At 48.9% G+C, this 18,830-nt stretch overlaps 1 protein-coding gene across 6 annotated transcripts in view; it reads right to left on the bottom strand.

Moving 5' to 3' along the window:
- Positions 1–18,830, bottom strand: part of LOC139748286 (unconventional myosin-Ie-like) — a 146,799-nt gene that overhangs the window by 100,058 nt on the left and 27,911 nt on the right. The gene's annotated exons all lie outside the window — the stretch shown is intronic.

Below are 18,830 nucleotides of genomic sequence, written 5' to 3'. Positions count from 1 at the left end.
TCGCCTTCTACGAGGTAGCGCAAGGAAACAGACGAAAGAATGGCCCAACCCACCCACATACACATGTATATACATAAACGTCCACACACGCACATATACATACCTATACATCTCAACGGACACATATATATACACATACAGACATATACATATATAAACATATACATAATTCATACTGTCTGCCCTTATTCATTCCCGTCGCCACCCCGCCACACATGAAATAACAACCCCCTCCCCCCGCATGTGCGCGAGGTAGCGCTAGGAAAAGACAACAAAGGCCAAGTTCGTTCACACTCAGTCTCTAGCTATCATGTATAATGCACCGAAACCACAGCTCCCTTTCCACATCCTGGCCACACAGAACTTTCCATTTCCATGGTTTACTCCAGACGCTTCACATGTCCTGATTCAATCCACTGACAGCACGTCGACCCCGGTATACCACATCGTTCTAATTCACTCTGTTCCTTGCACGCCTTTCACCCCCCCTGCATGTTCAGGCCCCGATCACTCAAAATCTTTTTCACTACATCTTTCCACCTCCAATTTGGTCTCCCACTTCTCCTCGTTCCCTCCACCTCTGACACATATATCCTCTTGGACAATCTTTCCTCATTCATTCTCTCCATGTGACCAAACCATTTCAAAACACCCTCTTCTGCTTTCTCAACCACACTCATTCTATTACCACACATCTCTCTTACCCTTTCATTACTTACTCGATCAAACCACCTCACACCACATATTGTCCTCAAACATCTCATTTCCAGCACATCCACCCTCCTCCGCACAACTGTATCTATAGCCCACGCCTCGCAACCATATATCATTATTGGAACCACTATTCCTTCAAGTATACCCTTTTTTGCTTTCCGAGATAATGTTCTCGACTTCCACACATTCTTCAACGCTCCCAGAACTTTCGCCCCCTCCCTCAACCTATGATTCACTTCTGCTTCCATGGTTCCATCCGATGCCAAATCCACTCCCAGATATCTAAAACACTTCACTTCCTCCAGTGTTTCTCCATTCAAACTTACCTCCCAATTGACTTGTCCCTCAACCCTACTGTACCTAATAACCTTGCTCTTATTCACATTTACTCTCAGCTTTCTTCTTTCACATACTTTACTAAACTCAGTCACCAGCTTCTGCAGTTTCTCACCCGAATCAGCCACCAGCGATGTATCATCAGCGAACAACAACTGACTCACTTCCTAAGTTCTCTCATCCACAACAGACTGCATACTTGCCCCTCTTTCCAAAACTCTTGCATTCACCTCCCTAACCCCATCCATAAACTAATTAAACAACCAAAGAGACATCACGCACCCCTGCCGCAAACCTACATTCACTGAGAACCAATCACTTTCCTCTCTTCCTACACGCACACATGCCTTGCATCCTTGATAAAAAAAACTTTTCACTGCTTCTGACAAGTTACCTCCCACACCATATATTCTTAAGACCTTCCACAGAGCATCTCTATCAACTCTATCATATGCCTTCTCCAGATCCATAAATGCTACATACAAATCCATTTGCTTTTCTAAGTATTTCTCTCATACATTTTTCAAAGGAAACACCGGTTCCACACACCCTCTAACACTTCTGAAACCACACTGCTCTTCCCCAATCTGATGTTCTGTACATGCCTTCACCCTCTCAATCAATACCCTCCCGTATAATTTCCCAGGAATACTCAACAAGCCTATACCTCTGTAATTTGAGCACTCACTTTTATCCCCTTTGCCTTTGTACAATGGCACTATGCCAGCATTCCGGAAGCCAATCCTCAGGCACCTCACCAGGAGTCATACATACATTAAATAACATTACCAACCAGTCAACAATACAGTCACCCCCTTTTTTGATAAATTCCACTACAATACCATCCAAACCCGCTGCCTTGCCGGCTTTCATCTTCCGCAAAGCTTTTACTACCTCTTCTTTGTTTATCAAATCATTCTCCCTAACCCCTCTCACTTTGCACACCACCTCGACCAAAACACCCTATATCTGCCACCCTATTATCAAACACATTCAACAAACCTTCAAAATACTCACTCCATCTCCTTCTCACATCACCACTACTTGTTATCACCTCCCCATTAACCCCCTTCACTGATGTTCCCATTTGTTCCCTTGTCTTACGCACCTTATTTCCCTCCTTCCCAAACATCTTTTTATTCTCCCTAAAATCTAATGATACTCTCTCACCCCAATTCTCATTTGCCCCTTTTTCACCTCTTGCACCTTTCTCTTGACCTCCTTCCTCTTTCTTTTATACATCTCCCACTCATTTGCTTCATTTCCCTGCAAAAATCGTCCAAATGCCTCTCTCTTCTCTTTCACTAATGATCTTACTTCTTCATCCCACAACTCTCTACCCTTTCTAATCTGCCCACCTCCCACACTTCTCATGCCACAAGCATCTTTTGCACAAGCCATCACTGCTTCCCTAAATACATCCCATTCCTCCGCCACTCTCCTTACATCCTTTGTTCTCACCTTTTTCTATTCCGTAATTAGTCGCTCCTGGTACTTCCTCACACAAGTCTCCTTCCCAAGCTCACTTACTCTCACCACTCTCTTCACCCCAACATTCTCTCTTCTTTTATGAAAACCTCTACAAATCTTCACCTTCGCCTCCACAAGATAATGATCAGACATCCCTCCAGTTGCACCTCTCAGCACATTAACATCCAAAAGTCTCTCTTTCGCGCGCCTATCAATTAACACGTAATGCAATTACGCTCTCTGGCCATCTCTCCTACTTACATACGTATACTTATGCATATTTCTCTTTTTAAACCAGGTATTCCCAATAACCAGTCATTTTTCAGCACATAAATCTACAAGCTCTTCACCATTTCCATTTAAAACACTGAACACCCCATGTACAATAATTATTCCCTCAACTGCCACATTACTCACCTTTGTATTCAAATCACCCATCACTATAACCCGGTCTCGTGCATCAAAACTACTTACACACTCACTCAGCTGCTCCCAAAACACTTGCCTCTCATGATCTTTCTTCTCATGCCCGGGTGCATATGCATCAATAATCACCTATCTCTCTCCATCCACTTTCAGTTTTACCCATATCAATCTAGAGTTTACTTTCTTACACTCTATCACATACTCCCACCACTCCTGTTTCAGGAGTAGTGCTACTCCTTCCTTTGCTCTCGTCCTCACTAACCCCTGACTTTACTCCCAAGACATTCCCAAACCACTCTTCTCCTTTACCATTGAGCTTCGTTTCACTCAAAGCCAAAATATCCTAGTTCCTTTCCCCAAACATACTACGTCTCTCCTTTTTTTCTCATCTTGTTTACATCCACACACCTTTAGACACCCCAATCTGAGCCTTCGAGGTGGATGAGCACTCCCCGCGTGCTTCTGTTTCCCCTTTTAGAAAGTTAAAATGCAAGGGGGGGAGGGTTTCTATCCCCCCGCTCCCGTCCCCTTTAGTTGCCCTCCACGACTATATATATATATATATATATATATATATATATATATATATATATATATATATATATATATATATATCTTTTCTTCCATACTATTCGCCATTTCCAGCGTTAGCGAGGTAGCGTTAAGAACAGAGGACTGGGCCTATGAGGGAATATCCTCACCTGGCCCCCTTCTCTGTTCCTTCTTTTGGAAAATCAAAAAAAAAAAAAAATAAACGAGAGGGGTGGATTTCCAGCCCCCACGCTCCCTCCCCTTTTCGTCGCCTTCTACGACACGCAGGAATACGTGGGAAGTATCCCTTCTCCCCTATCCCCAGGGATATATATATATATATATATATATATATATATATATATATATATATATATATATATATATATATATATAAGCGGCAGGAAATCAAGAGTAAGGTATAGGGGATGAAAAAGATGGCTGTTTTCCATCAACCGTATATTCTTTAACGTATCTCATACATATACCGGAGGTGAATGTCGTATTTCCACTGCGGTCATGGCATCATACATAATACACATTCGTACAAAGTCATATCATACATAATACATATTCGTACATTGTTACTCGTACATAGTTACAACATACGTAATACATATTCGTACATTGTTACAACATACATAATACATATTCGTACATAGTTACATCTTACTCGAATCGTATAATTCTTCAGTTAACCAGGGGTTGTCTGATGTTCTCGACCACCTTCCTCTCGTAACTCTGCACGTCTTGAAACGTCGTCTTTCCTGACGTCAGCCACAAACACTGCGGCGGATTGTGATTGGCTGCTCGTCTAGCGCACTGCCAAATGTCTCCAGGGGCCTGTCTCCCACTGACATTCACACAGACCCAAAAACCTTAGCAAATACGTATGAACAAATATATAAAAAAAAAAAAGATCGATAAAGACATAGATAACGATACGAGTTGCTTCTCTCCACCAGAAGTGCAGATAAGGCACGTTAACCAGGGCAACACTACTAGAGGGTGGGGGCAAGCCACTCTCCTTTGAGAAGCATTGTCTTCCCCAACCATTACTGTGTTAATTACTTACTGTCATTACCTATTTGTAGGGAATGGGGAGCGAGTTCGATACCCCTGGGGTTGGGCCCCGTCTCCCGAGCTTCTACTATATGACAGTTTTATAAACCGTAAACTATTCATATTAAATACTTCATCACTCGGCAGCATATATCAAATCACAATAATCCCGACGCTCATTATTGCCTGCAAAGTTGTAAATAATCTTCTGAACATATCCTCCCATCTTTGGGCTCATGGAATCCTAATATATGCCATGAACCAGTTTTCTTCTCTTTACTGTCCAGCCTCACAATGAATTCTGACAAATTGTTACACATGACCTTTAGCTTCTGAATCCATGATGCCTCTCGTGTAGCTCTTCTTTACCAAGAATTCATGCATTTTCTTCCTGATTATATCTTTTCCAATGTTGTTTGACAGAACCACACTCATCAGACAGACCGGTCTAAAGTTCGGTGTAAATTCCCAGCCTCCTCTATTAAAGATGGGCACAACACTTGCCCTCTTCTGTTTCCTCAGCGCTACACGAGAACCACTCCCGTCACGACTTGAACCATGGGTAAGACATCCATAAACGAGATCCAAGTATCTTGATTACTACCCAATACTGTATGAGGAAGATATCTGAGCATCACGGAATGGCAAAACTCTTTGGTGAAAGTTATGGCGAGGGAGGGTTGAGGTGACGCGAAAAGTGGGACTGCAACAATGGCCAGGTGTAAGGGTGATGTTCTACCACTATGAACACCACTGCTCTCTCTCTCTCTCTCTCTCTCTCTCTCTCTCTCTCTCTCTGCCATCATGGTCGCCAGAGTTCCTACGAAATTCCGGGTATGGCGTGCCCTCCTCGGTCTACCAACCTAGACGGACTGGTCAGCGATCCAATTCCGTCACCCGGGCTCTGCTGAAACCTTATACACAACGTTCGCAACCCGACTCCCCGCCATCCTCTGCTCCCACCTTTGTTTACTGTGAGTTTTCTCTATTATCTTTCTCTGCTGGGGCGGTCAGGAAGGCATATATGAAGGAGATGGACCGGTGGAGGTAAAGTTTAGCCTCTCCTGCACGTCCTCCCTGCACCTTCCCTCCGCTGCACGTCTTCCCTGCACCTTCCCTCCGCTGCGCGTCTTCCCTGCACCTTCCCTCCGCTGCACGTCTTCCCTGCACCTGCCCTCCGCTGCACGTCTTCCCTGCACCTTCCCTCCGCTGCACGTCTTCCCTGAACCTGCCCTCCGCTGCACGTCTTCCCTGCACCTGCCCTCCGCTGCACGTCTTCCCTGCACCTGCCCTCCTCTGCACGTTCCCCCTGCACTTGCCCTCCGAAGAACACGGCACAAACTCAATGGTAGGCTGAGTGGTTCAAATGAAAAGATCATGATAACTAATGTTCAGTTCATGCCTTCAGTGGATGTCAAGTGCATCCCTTGGACCAGGGACCACTACCACACTACCATACTCTCTCCTACACAACGTTACCCCTGACAGGTTGAGCCTCCGCTTCGTGAGTCGACGAGAGAAAAAAAAGTTAATCTAAACACCTCTGGGCTGCCATCCACCCCAAGCACCAGGACGCGGCTGTGTGGCATTCGCTACACCAGCACATTTACCTGTGAACGTCTTCACACGGTGGTCGTAACGTCATCCTTGCGACAGTGGTCGTAACGCCATCCTTGCAACAGTGGTCGTAACGCCATCCTTGCAACAGTGGTCGTAACGCCATCCTTGCGACAATGGTCGTAACGCCATCCTTGCGACAGTACCCGAGACTGTGTGCCCCCTACGGCTCCAACTTGGTACCTTGATCTAGTAGCACTGCTTACTGAATGCCTTATAAGCCCTTCCTCACCCTGAGCACCCCTGGACTAATGTACAGGGCATCAGAACACCCCCCCCCCCCCCTCCCAATATTCCAACCTGGTCATTAATATCCTTTGAGATGTTTATGCCCGTCTCTTCCAGAGTTAATTATACCTCTGGATCCGTTCTCCCTATCCCCGTTATCACGTATTCCTTCAGACCTTCCCTCCCTCCTCAGTACCTTCTTAGCAATCTCAAAGCCACCCCTTACCCGTACATAAGCGTGGCGCCACCCCCGGCCATGAAGTTGAGGGCAGAGTTGTCAGTTCTAAGGGCCAACCACCCGTGTGGTGAGGTAAGGCAGCCGTGATGGAATTGTCCACGTGGTGTAATCTGTTTTGTCTACCTTTTATTGTTAAATATAAGTCGTATTACCAGAGACAGGACGGGTGACTGAATGCCCTTAAATGCCATCTCATTAATGTATATGTATATATATATATATATATATATATATATATATATATATATATATATATATATATATATATATAAAGTTACATTTCGGGTGAAAGGAAGAAAGAATGAAGAAATCAGTCTGGCAACGCAGGCGTTTGCGATCTTGACTCGTGAAGTTAAAAGAGTTATAAGCAGAGGGAAAACGATGGAAGGAAGGGCATTCCACAGCCTAGCAGCTCTTCCGGGAGAGGCAGCAGCATGACGAGCAATCCTCACACCTCTTGAAGGCCGCCTGGAACCCTCGAAATTTAGGTTGAACAAAATCCCTGGAATGGTGGAACTCCCTTGGGTCACGTGGGGCTTCTGGAAATCTTCTGGCAAGCAAGGAACTCACGAAACACCGAGACCATAAATGAACGTAACACACACACACACAAAAATGGAACTTTCTTTTTTTGGAAATAGAGGCTGTGTGGCCGGCTTCCTTTCCTGAGATGGGTACTTGGCGGCTTCAGACCCACTGGAAATGTGGGGTAAAGTGAATCCCTGGAACAGTTGAGACTTGTAACGTTAAGAAGCCCTTGTGAGGCAAGTGGTTGGGCGTTAGACTTCAACGTCTCCAACCACCGTTCCAGCTGGTTCTCTTGTTCACTAAATCATCATCACTTGAAAGCGGGAACATTACCGATACACCCTGGACGTCTGAGCCACATGTACCATCACGACGAAGCAAAGGTTCTCTCCTTCCGATGTGATGACAAGACTATCAGTCAAAAAAAAAAAAAAAAAAAAAAAATACGTAATTTGACTTGGTAATAATCAAGTATAGAGGCACCAGAGAGCTACCATTTGAGGTACTCCATACTATACTTAATGGACTTACGGATGTACCCATTGTGTCCCCTCATGACCTTGGCAGAGTGTCTTTCTCTCTCAATACCTTGAGTGGGTTCACTGGTACTGATCCTGGTAACTGCCACTTGTACTCGTTTTGGCTAAGTCAAGTTCCACTGGCTCAGTACATTCCGCTGCAACTCTGAATCTCGAGACTCATACAAGTGACTCGGATGAACTCATTCCAGGAGTCATATTGTCTCACGCAATGCTTCACAATTCTCCTCTTCCTCCTACCTGTAAACAGTGTTATCTTACAAGCTCATCACAGTAGCTCATCCCTCACTGATGGTAATGGTCTTATGAAAAACAGAAAAAGAAAACGCGACTTCAAGAACCATGTAAGTCATTCGCCTCAACGTCTCGTCCAATACGAGTCCACTCACTGGACTTGAGGGTAAACATTCCTCCAGTGTTGTTCCTGGCGTTTAGCAAAGTCGTTCAGTCGACTGGTGCACACCCCGGCCACCCACTTCAGTGCCTCAGACGGCCCGACACTAGCACCAATTCTAGTACCTTTAAATATGACCCCGACAACTCTCCCCTCAAGTAAATACATGTCCCCCACAAAGACGCCCAGGATCCTCCCCACCCCTGCACGTCTCCTTCACCTGGTAAGTTCCCCACGTCCACCCCAACCAAGGCCTTTCCACCAAGTTTTCTCTTATCTTTTCCATGATAAAGCTGAACCCTCCACATCACGGACGCCTTACGACAGTCTACTCAAGATATTATGAACAAACGAGGAACGAAATCCATAACATTGTTTGTGGTAAGGCTATCACTTGTGAGGCGTCCCCCACCTATAATACCCACCCTCACCCACCCACCCTCATCCTTGTACAGGTGCACCTTGTGACTCACTTGTCGCCAACACCTGCGTGGCATCCACCTGCCCTGGACCAATGAGTCCCCTGCATCATTTGCTATGAAATACACACACACACACACACACACACACACGTCCTCTCGCCTGGTCCGACGCCGTGCAACATCTGGGAGCCCTCGACCGCCAAGTCGTACAGCCCTGGGGTTGCAGACTCTTCGCCATTACGTCATTCTGGACAGTGGATTCTTGGGAGGCAACCCTGGGCTGCAGTGCCTTGGGTCTTACTCGAGATCTTTACGACTGACGTACCCTGGGTCGCACCCAACGCTGGACGAAGCCCGGCTGACGTGCCCAGAAGTACGGTGAAAGTGAGAGTTCGTAAATGTCTCCCAGCAAACTCTCTCTCTCTCTCTCTCTCTCTCTCTCTGTTCCCTGCGTTCAATCACCTCTCCAACTATCAGCACGTGCTTAACTCAGGTGCTAATCACTTTATATGCCATCCTGTTGGAGAGAGAGACTCTCGTCCAACATTGTCACCACCTTCATCCCAGCACCACCCTTCACCCCCAGACATAACCGTGACTCAGCGCCTACAGCTGAGACCGGGAGATTACTACTACTGCTACAAATCCTCGAGACGCAACGTTTTCCAACACCTGTGTCACACACTCGCCTGCATAACTCTGCATGTGCCCGCTAGACGGAAGCAAGTCCACGAATCTGCCGCTTGGCGTCAGCATTACTGACAACAGCGCCTCGTAATCACAAGACCGTCTGGGAACATCCTAAACCTCTTCCGGAGCAGGGATGATCCCAGCACGACGCGTAACTATCAACCAAACGAAGACTATATAATCATGTGCGCGGAAGCCTCGCGTCCAACCCTCGTCCCACTCCCTACCGCTTCACTCGCCACCACAGCCTTCTTCCGATCCACCAAGCCTCTCGGTGTCCCTCCGATACACTAGGCTGGAAGGCGTGCTTCACTACCATGATCATATCTCCTCCGACAATCGCGTCTCTCGCCTCTACGTTCATCGTGGATAAAAGGTACACTTTAGACTCGATGCATCACTGAATTCAAGATCATCTCCGCTCAACTCGATTCTTACCAAAGTCACCAATGCCTCCTTCCCTTGGTGGTGTCCCACCCACTCGAACTGTGGTGGAATTAAAAAACAAAGTACAAAGAGGAGCACACAAGATCATCCTCGGTCCCTTCAACACCACCGTTCAGGAAGTAGTGATGACCACCTTTGTGCTCGTGTCAACGTACCACCTCGCCTCCCACCACCCTCACAGCTTCCCTTGTTTACAGTCGTAGGTATTTCCTCTGAATTGCCATAAACATTTACCGTTATCATTATTATCATTATCATTATCATTATTATTATCATTATTATCATTATCATTATCATAATACAATTTCCATGAGTTTAGTAACAATAATCTAGAGACATGAGATGGGTGGGTGGGTTGTGTATTCTTGGACTACGTAAGGTCATCATGACAAGAACAGGTCAGTACAACAGGTCATCACACACACACACACACACAGACACACACATGAAGAGCTGGGGCTCCACAAGTGTGAAACTCTCTTCCCCCGTCCGTCACAAACTGGGAATAACACACACTCAATGATGCCCTGGGCCAGTTCAAGTTCATGAGGCCTCATCCCGGGAAGCCATGAGGCACACACATGACTAAGGAGGTTTGAGGCGTGAGCCTAGGAGTGGTGGGGAGGAAACGAAGGCAAATTCTTCGAGAAGCATATGTCCGTCTTCCTCAGTTGAGGTAGAAAGGCTGGTGTGTGTGTGTGTGCGCGCGCGCGCGCGCAAGAGGGAGGAGCACCTCCATCTGGAGCTCGTGAAGCACCTCCACTACAACAGGTTAAGCGTCAACAGGTAAGCTGTTTAAGCAGGCTGTCCGAGGTCACTGGCCTTTCTTAGCTCCATGCTCAGGGACGTGGCGTGGTGGCACACAAGCTCGACCCACTTGTGTGTGTGTGTGTGTGTGTGTGTGTTTTGCCTCGCCTCTGTACCCTGTATATAAGGCCAGGTACCCATACTAGTACTACCATGGGCCAGGTACCATGATGACAAAACTACAAGAAGTAACAATGTAACACCTCGGGTGTTACGAGGATGCGTGAGGATGTTGTCACACGCGTTACACTTTGATGGCTGTAGGGATGGCTTGTTTGCTCGTTACTGGGGCATTAAGCCTACATAGAGAGCCAGGCCCTTGGAGGCCGCTAACGTCGAGTGACACGCATGAAAAGGATCTTTTTCACAGTTAATCCTCGGATCACAACACACTTGAACTTGTGTTGCTGTGTTCCATGATGGGGGTGGGTATGTTACTCAAGGGAGGGGGAGTGGATTTCGTTACTTGAGGGGGTGAAGGGGAGTGTATGTAACGTTGATCAGCATAACAGACGCGTGGCGGGCGTGGCAACAGGCAAGCCCTCACGCGCGCCCCCGCTGCCAGACGTACTCCCACACCAGCTGGATCAACCCATACACGTCCCCAACCCTTCTATGCCCTCGCTAGACACCCGTGATCGTGTCAGACGTGTGTGTGTGTGTGATCATCTCAGACACCTGTTAAAATCCTTAGGAAATGGTTGACCTCCAGAGCCATATTTGTGTTCACAAGACCATCAAGATACAATACAATCTCTCTCTCTCTCTCTCTCTCTCTCTCTCTCTCTCTCTCTCTCTCTCTCTCTCTCTCTCTCCTACTACTACTACTTATAGCTCTGCCACTTCCCTTCCTCTCCCTCTATTCTCCCAAGAAGTTTCTACCGTCCCAAGAACCACAGAGCAAGACAGGCGAGCCTATCGCCCCTAACCCACTGTCTACCGTCACCAGTTCCTTACGCCTAAGACATCAACAGTAGCTTCCAAAAATAGCCATGTGCTCCGTCTTCACTTCCGCCAGGGGGGAGGAACTGGGCCCAGTTTGCCAAATGCTGCCACGGTCAAGTTTGCCAAGGCTTGACAGCTACAGGAACACAACAACACGGTCAAGCGACACGCGTATGACAAAGTGGATTCTTGATGTCGAATTACTCCGAAATGAAGAGCCTAGCACAAGGCACCGCGGTCAAACCAAGAGCTATGTGACACTCCAGTACAGAGCGCAGGGGGTAAATCAACAATCACTTGACAACCCAGCACATGTCCAACCAGGGGGTCGGCCCACCCGCTTTGGACTCCCTCAGGGGAGCAGGCCCACGGGGGCTCCACTTATTATGTTGTCAACGTCAACGCTAGAGGGGCCGCACACACACACACACACACACACACACACACACACACACCTCAACTCCACAATGATGTCCAGCCCAAACCTTACCTCCAAATCAGAGGCTGATACACTGCTTCACAGACCACCTGATACAACTTTGGTGACGTGTATTGTTTTGCTTCAGCCGTTAATGCCTTTCATAACGTATCTGTCAGCAGCTGGTGGGACCGGCTGACGACGTAGGAGGAGGGTGGGGGAGGGAGCTGCCGGCTGGTTAAGGGTGGTGGTGGTGGGGGAGGGAGGGAGGAGGCTGCCAACAATAACAACAGAGGGATGGAACCCTCGACCACTCTGGACAGACTTCCTGAGCCCGCATGGCGCCACCTGCGTTCCTCCCTCCCTCACACACACACACACACACACACACACACACACACACAGCTATCTAAATACGAAGAAACAAACATTACACGTCAGGGGATCTTCCTTCAGCTGGGCTTGGGTTGACAGCGCCTAGTTAAAGGCTCAGCTAAGTGAAGTAGAATTCGTACACCGAGTGTGTCCACTGATGTGAACGAGAGAAGCTTGATGCTTCCTGTACGTGGGAACATCACACAGACTGTAGCAAAATGAGATCAATACAGATTTGGTGATGAGTTTCCACGCGACATTGAGGCTACCAAAATACGCCCATGGGGTATCAAGGTATATTGGGACACCTCGTCGGAACCATGGTCTTGGACAGTCCAAAGTGTAAACCACAAGGCTTCCTACTGCTTCGAGTGCTCTGTCTCTACCATTTCGTATGCCCCGAGCTACGCAGGGATCATGTATATATAAGAGCGTCTTCACTTCCCATTATAATGTTGTTATTTGTACTCAAACCATCCCTGAGGAGCTGTGTGTATGTAGGTCTCTGTGTGATACGTTCCTTATCTTACGTAGACGTTATCAATGTTTAACTCTGTACAGTTCATGTTACTTGGCTTTGTACTGCATCAACGCCAACTACACCCAACCCACTTACTGAGGGGACGGAAACCCTCTGGGTCCCCCAACGCTCACTTCGGGGCCCATGTCACCATCTTATGTCCATGTATTGTACCCACTGTTAGCTCTATACATACCCCCACCTATCCTCTAGCAATGTAAACCTTCACCCAGGCTAAATGCGCTGGCTTTGTATAAAGAGGACAAATGACTTCTAAAAAGCAAAATGAACTACAAAACTCTGAGTACCTTACAGGGGGGAAGCACATCATAAGTATGGTATTGTGAACAATGGGTCGACATCATGCCCATCTCGTCACCCGACCTTTATTGGGCTGAACGTCAAATTTGCCTTCAAGTACTTAGGTTACTACATGTGACGATCACCCGCCCTCATCTGGGGTATGCCACGCCAGTCTCCTGGTCTCCTTAACTGACAGAAAGACTGCCTGTCACGTGCTGACAGGGACGTGGTGGAGGTTGGGGATGGCTATGTATAGCACAGGGTGGATGACTATCAAGGCTCGACAGAGAGAGGCTGTACAGTAGTCATGGGGGATTACAGGTATGTAGCAAGAGGCCAGTTGACACTGGCTACATGATCATGCATGGTACACGGGCAATGCATGACCTACATGCACTGGGGCGTTCAACACCACCGCTTACGACACCGAGAGAGTCTGGACCATGAATCCAGAATGGTTTTGGCTGATCCTTAACAACCTGACATGCAGTATGAAACGTCGTTACTCAGTCTTATCAAACCGACACCACCATCTACCAGGACGCGTGCAGAAAGTGATCATACCCAGGACACAACAACAACCCCACCAGGACTCTGATCATACCCAGGGCACAACAACAACCCCACCAGGACTCTGATCATACCCAGGGCACAACAACAACCCCACCAGGACTCTGATCATACCCAGGGCACAACAACAACCCCACCAGGACTCTGATCATACCCAGGGCACAACAACAACCCCACCAGGACTCTGATCATACCCAGGGCACAACAACAACCCCACCAGGACTCTGATCATACCCAGGGCACAACAACAACCCCACCAGGACTCTGATCATACCCAGGGCACAACAACAACCCCACCAGGACTCTGATCATACCCAGGGCACAACAACAACCCCACCAGGACTCTGATCATACCCAGGGCACAACAACAACCCCACCAGGACTCTGATCATACCCAGGGCACAACAACAACCCCACCAGGACTCTGATCATACCCAGGGCACAACAACAACCCCACCAGGACTCTGATCATACCCAGGGCACAACAACAACCCCACCAGGACTCTGATCATACCCAGGGCACAACAACAACCCCACCAGGACTCTGATCATACCCAGGGCACAACAACAACCCCACCAGGACTCTGATCATACCCAGGGCACAACAACAACCCCACCAGGACTCTGATCATACCCAGGGCACAACAACAACCCCACCAGGACTCTGATCATACCCAGGGCACAACAACAACCCCACCAGGACTCTGATCATACCCAGGGCACAACAACAACCCCACCAGGACTCTGATCATACCCAGGGCACAACAACAACCCCACCAGGACTCTGATCATACCCAGGGCACAACAACAACCCCATCAGGACTCTGATCATACCCAGGGCACAACAACAACCCCACCAGGACTCTGATCATACCCAGGGCACAACAACAACCCCACCAGGACTCTGATCATACCCAGGGCACAACAACAACCCCATCAGGACTCTGATCATACCCAGGGCACAACAACAACCCCACCAGGACTCTGATCATACCCAGGGCACAACAACAACCCCACCAGGACTCTGATCATACCCAGGGCACAACAACAACCCCACCAGGACTCTGATCATACCCAGGGCACAACAACAACCCCACCAGGACTCTGATCATACCCAGGGCACAACAACAACCCCACCAGGACTCTGATCATACCCAGGGCACAACAACAACCCCACCAGGACTCTGATCATACCCAGGGCACAACAACAACCCCACCAGGACTCTGATCATACCCAGGGCACAACAACAACCCCATCAGGACTCTGATCATACCCAGGGCACAACAACAACCCCACCAGGACTCTGATCATACCCAGGGCACAACAACAACCCCACCAGGACTCTGATCATACCCAGGGCACAACAACAACCCCATCAGGACTCTGATCATACCCAGGGCACAACAACAACCTCATCAGGACTCTGATCATACCCAGGGCACAACAACAACCCCACCAGGACTCTGATCATACCCAGGGCACAACAACAACCCCACCAGGACTCTGATCATACCCAGGGCACAACAACAACCCCACCAGGACTCTGATCATACCCAGGGCACAACAACAACCCCACCAGGACTCTGATCATACCCAGGGCACAACAACAACCCCATCAGGACTCTGATCATACCCAGGGCACAACAACAACCCCATCAGGACTCTGATCATACCCAGGGCACAACAACAACCCCACCAGGACTCTGATCATACCCAGGGCACAACAACAACCCCACCAGGACTCTGATCATACCCAGGGCACAACAACAACCCTATCAGGACTCTGATTCATGACGAGAATGATTCCTCCACCCACATGGTACACTCATGATTCCTCCACCCACCTGGTACACTCATGATTCCTCCACCCACCTGGTACACTCATGATTCCTCCACCCACCTGGTACACTCATGATTCCTCCACCCACCTGGTACACTCATGATTCCTCCACCCACCTGGTACACTCATGATTCCTCCATCCACCTGGTACACTCATGATTCCTCCACCCACATGGTACACTCATGATTCCTCCACCCACATGGTACACTCATGATTCCTCCACCCACATGGTACACTCATGATTCCTCCACCCACCTGGTACACTCATGATTCCTCCACCCACCTGGTACACTCATGATTCCTCCACCCACCTGGTACACTCATGATTCCTCCACCCACCTGGTACACTCATGATTCCTCCACCCACCTGGTACACTCATGATTCCTCCACCCACATGGTACACTCATGATTCCTCCACCCACCTGGTACACTCATGATTCCTCCACCCACCTGGTACACTCATGATTCCTCCACCCACATGGTACACTCATGATTCCTCCACCCACCTGGTACACTCATGATTCCTCCACCCACATGGTACACTCATGATTCCTCCACCCACCTGGTACACTCATGATTCCTCCACCCACATGGTACACTCATGATTCCTCCACCCACATGGTACACTCATGATTCCTCCACCCACATGGTACACTCATGATTCCTCCACCCACATGGTACACTCATGATTCCTCAACCCACATGGTACACTCATGATTCCTCCACCCACCTGGTACACTTATGATTCCTCCACCCACATGGTACACTCATGATTCCTCCACCCACATGGTACACTCATGATTCCTCCACCCACCTGGTACACTCATGATTCCTCCACCCACATGGTACACTCATGATTCCTCCACCCACATGGTACACTTATGATTCCTCCACCCACCTGGTACACTCATGATTCCTCCACCCACATGGTACACTCATGATTCCTCCACCCACATGGTACACTCATGATTCCTCCACCCACCTGGTACACTCATGATTCCTCCACCCACATGGTACACTCATGATTCCTCCACCCACCTGGTACACTCATGATTCCTCCACCCACCTGGTACACTCATGATTCCTCCACCCACCTGGTACACTCATGATTCCTCCACCCACATGGTACACTCATGATTCCTCCACCCACATGGTACACTCATGATTCCTCCACCCACATGGTACACTCATGATTCCTCCACCCACATGGTACACTCATGATTCCTCCACCCACATGGTACACTCATGATTCCTCCACCCACATGGTACACTTATGATTCCTCCACCCACATGGTACACTCATGATTCCTCCACCCACATGGTACACTCATGATTCCTCCACCCACATGGTACACTCATGATTCCTCCACCCACATGGTACACTCATGATTCCTCCACCCACCTGGTACACTCATGATTCCTCCACCCACATGGTACACTCATGATTCCTCCACCCACATGGTACACTCATGATTCCTCCACCCACATGGTACACTCATGATTCCTCCACCCACATGGTACACTCATGATTCCTCCACCCACCTGGTACACTCATGATTCCTCCACCCACCTGGTACACTCATGATTCCTCCACCCACCTGGTACACTCATGATTCCTCCACCCACCTGGTACACTCATGATTCCTCCACCCACCTGGTACACTTATGATTCCTCCACCCACATGGTACACTCATGATTCCTCCACCCACATGGTACACTCATGATTCCTCCACCCACATGGTACACTCATGATTCCTCCACCCACCTGGTACACTCATGATTCCTCCACCCACCTGGTACACTTATGATTCCTCCTCCCACCTGGTACACTCATGATTCCTCCACCCACATGGTACACTCATGATTCCTCCACCCACATGGTACACTCATGATTCCTCCACCCACCTGGTACACTTATGATTCCTCCACCCACCTGGTACACTTATGATTCCTCCACCCACATGGTACACTCATGATTCCTCCACCCACCTGGTACACTCATGATTCCTCCACCCACATGGTACACTCATGATTCCTCCACCCACCTGGTACACTCATGATTCCTCCACCCACCTGGTACACTTATGATTCCTCCTCCCACCTGGTACACTCATGATTCCTCCACCCACATGGTACACTCATGATTCCTCCACCCACATGGTACACTCATGATTCCTCCACCCACCTGGTACACTTATGATTCCTCCACCCACCTGGTACACTTATGATTCCTCCACCCACCTGGTACACTCATGATTCCTCCACCCACCTGGTACACTCATGATTCCTCCACCCACATGGTACACTCATGATTCCTCCACCCACCTGGTACACTCATGATTCCTCCACCCACATGGTACACTCATGATTCCTCCACCCACCTGGTACACTCATGATTCCTCCTCCCACCTGGTACACTCATGATTCGTTCCACTACTTGGTGGACCCGTGATTCATCTCGCCATCTTGTGTATGCAGGATCCATCCTATCTCTAAAGATTACCCACGGAGGCGTTGCCAACAACGTGGCCCCACCAAAGAGGACATGCCAGGCGCCCCATCTGCCCACACCGACAGCATGAGACTGTTGGCTGGGACAGCCTGCGACATAGGTGGCCTGCCATCTGCAGGCGAATGACAAGGGTTTTAACTGGTCGACTGTGTGGCCCTCAACTGGTCGACTGTGGAACGTGCGGCCCCCGCTCCTAGCATGTCTGACTGATAGAACTCCTCAATGTCCCAAGAGACAGATGTCCTTGACTAACAGACACCCTTGACTGGAGTCCCGGAACTATGCGACCAACACCCCTGACATCACACCTCGTCACACCTGGCCACTCACACTCGACACCGCACCCAACCCCACCCCCATCCAACTCCTCCCCGCTCTAAGCACACGCCACCAACATTCTAAGGAGACAGGAACTTCTGTTACCCCCCCCCCCCCAAAGGTGTAAGGTGCGTGGGTAGGACAGTGGCTTGGGGTGGTATATAGGGGGTAACTGGTTCAAACATACACATCAAGGGTCTTTATGATCATAACGTCTCTATGGACACACCCTCATCCATGCTCCTGCCTATGTACTCCATGCTCCCCTGAGGCTTCAACCTGGCCCTGGTTCTCTTCGTACGCTCGAGCGAGCTCTTCACAACCCGCAGCGGAGCGTGGAGTGTGACGACCCATATGCTCAAAATCCCCCCCCCCCGGTCCACACACCATACATATATACACATCTGTACTAAAACTAACGCTCTTTCTCTTACCCGTCGTGTTGCGCCCCGCCACACCCCGTGTGCAGTCCAGTTGAGTCAAGGTTCACCACACACTGTACTCGTCACATCCACCCACCCCGCGTTCATGATTCATCCTGCTACCTGGTATTCATGATTCATCCTGCTATCTGGT

The sequence above is a fragment of the Panulirus ornatus genome, chromosome 73, assembly GCF_036320965.1.
Source record: "Panulirus ornatus isolate Po-2019 chromosome 73, ASM3632096v1, whole genome shotgun sequence".
In the NCBI taxonomy this organism is placed as follows: Eukaryota; Metazoa; Arthropoda; class Malacostraca; order Decapoda; family Palinuridae; genus Panulirus; species Panulirus ornatus.
The sequence above is the reverse complement of the archived record's forward strand: the minus strand, read 5'-3'. Positions and strand labels throughout refer to the sequence as shown.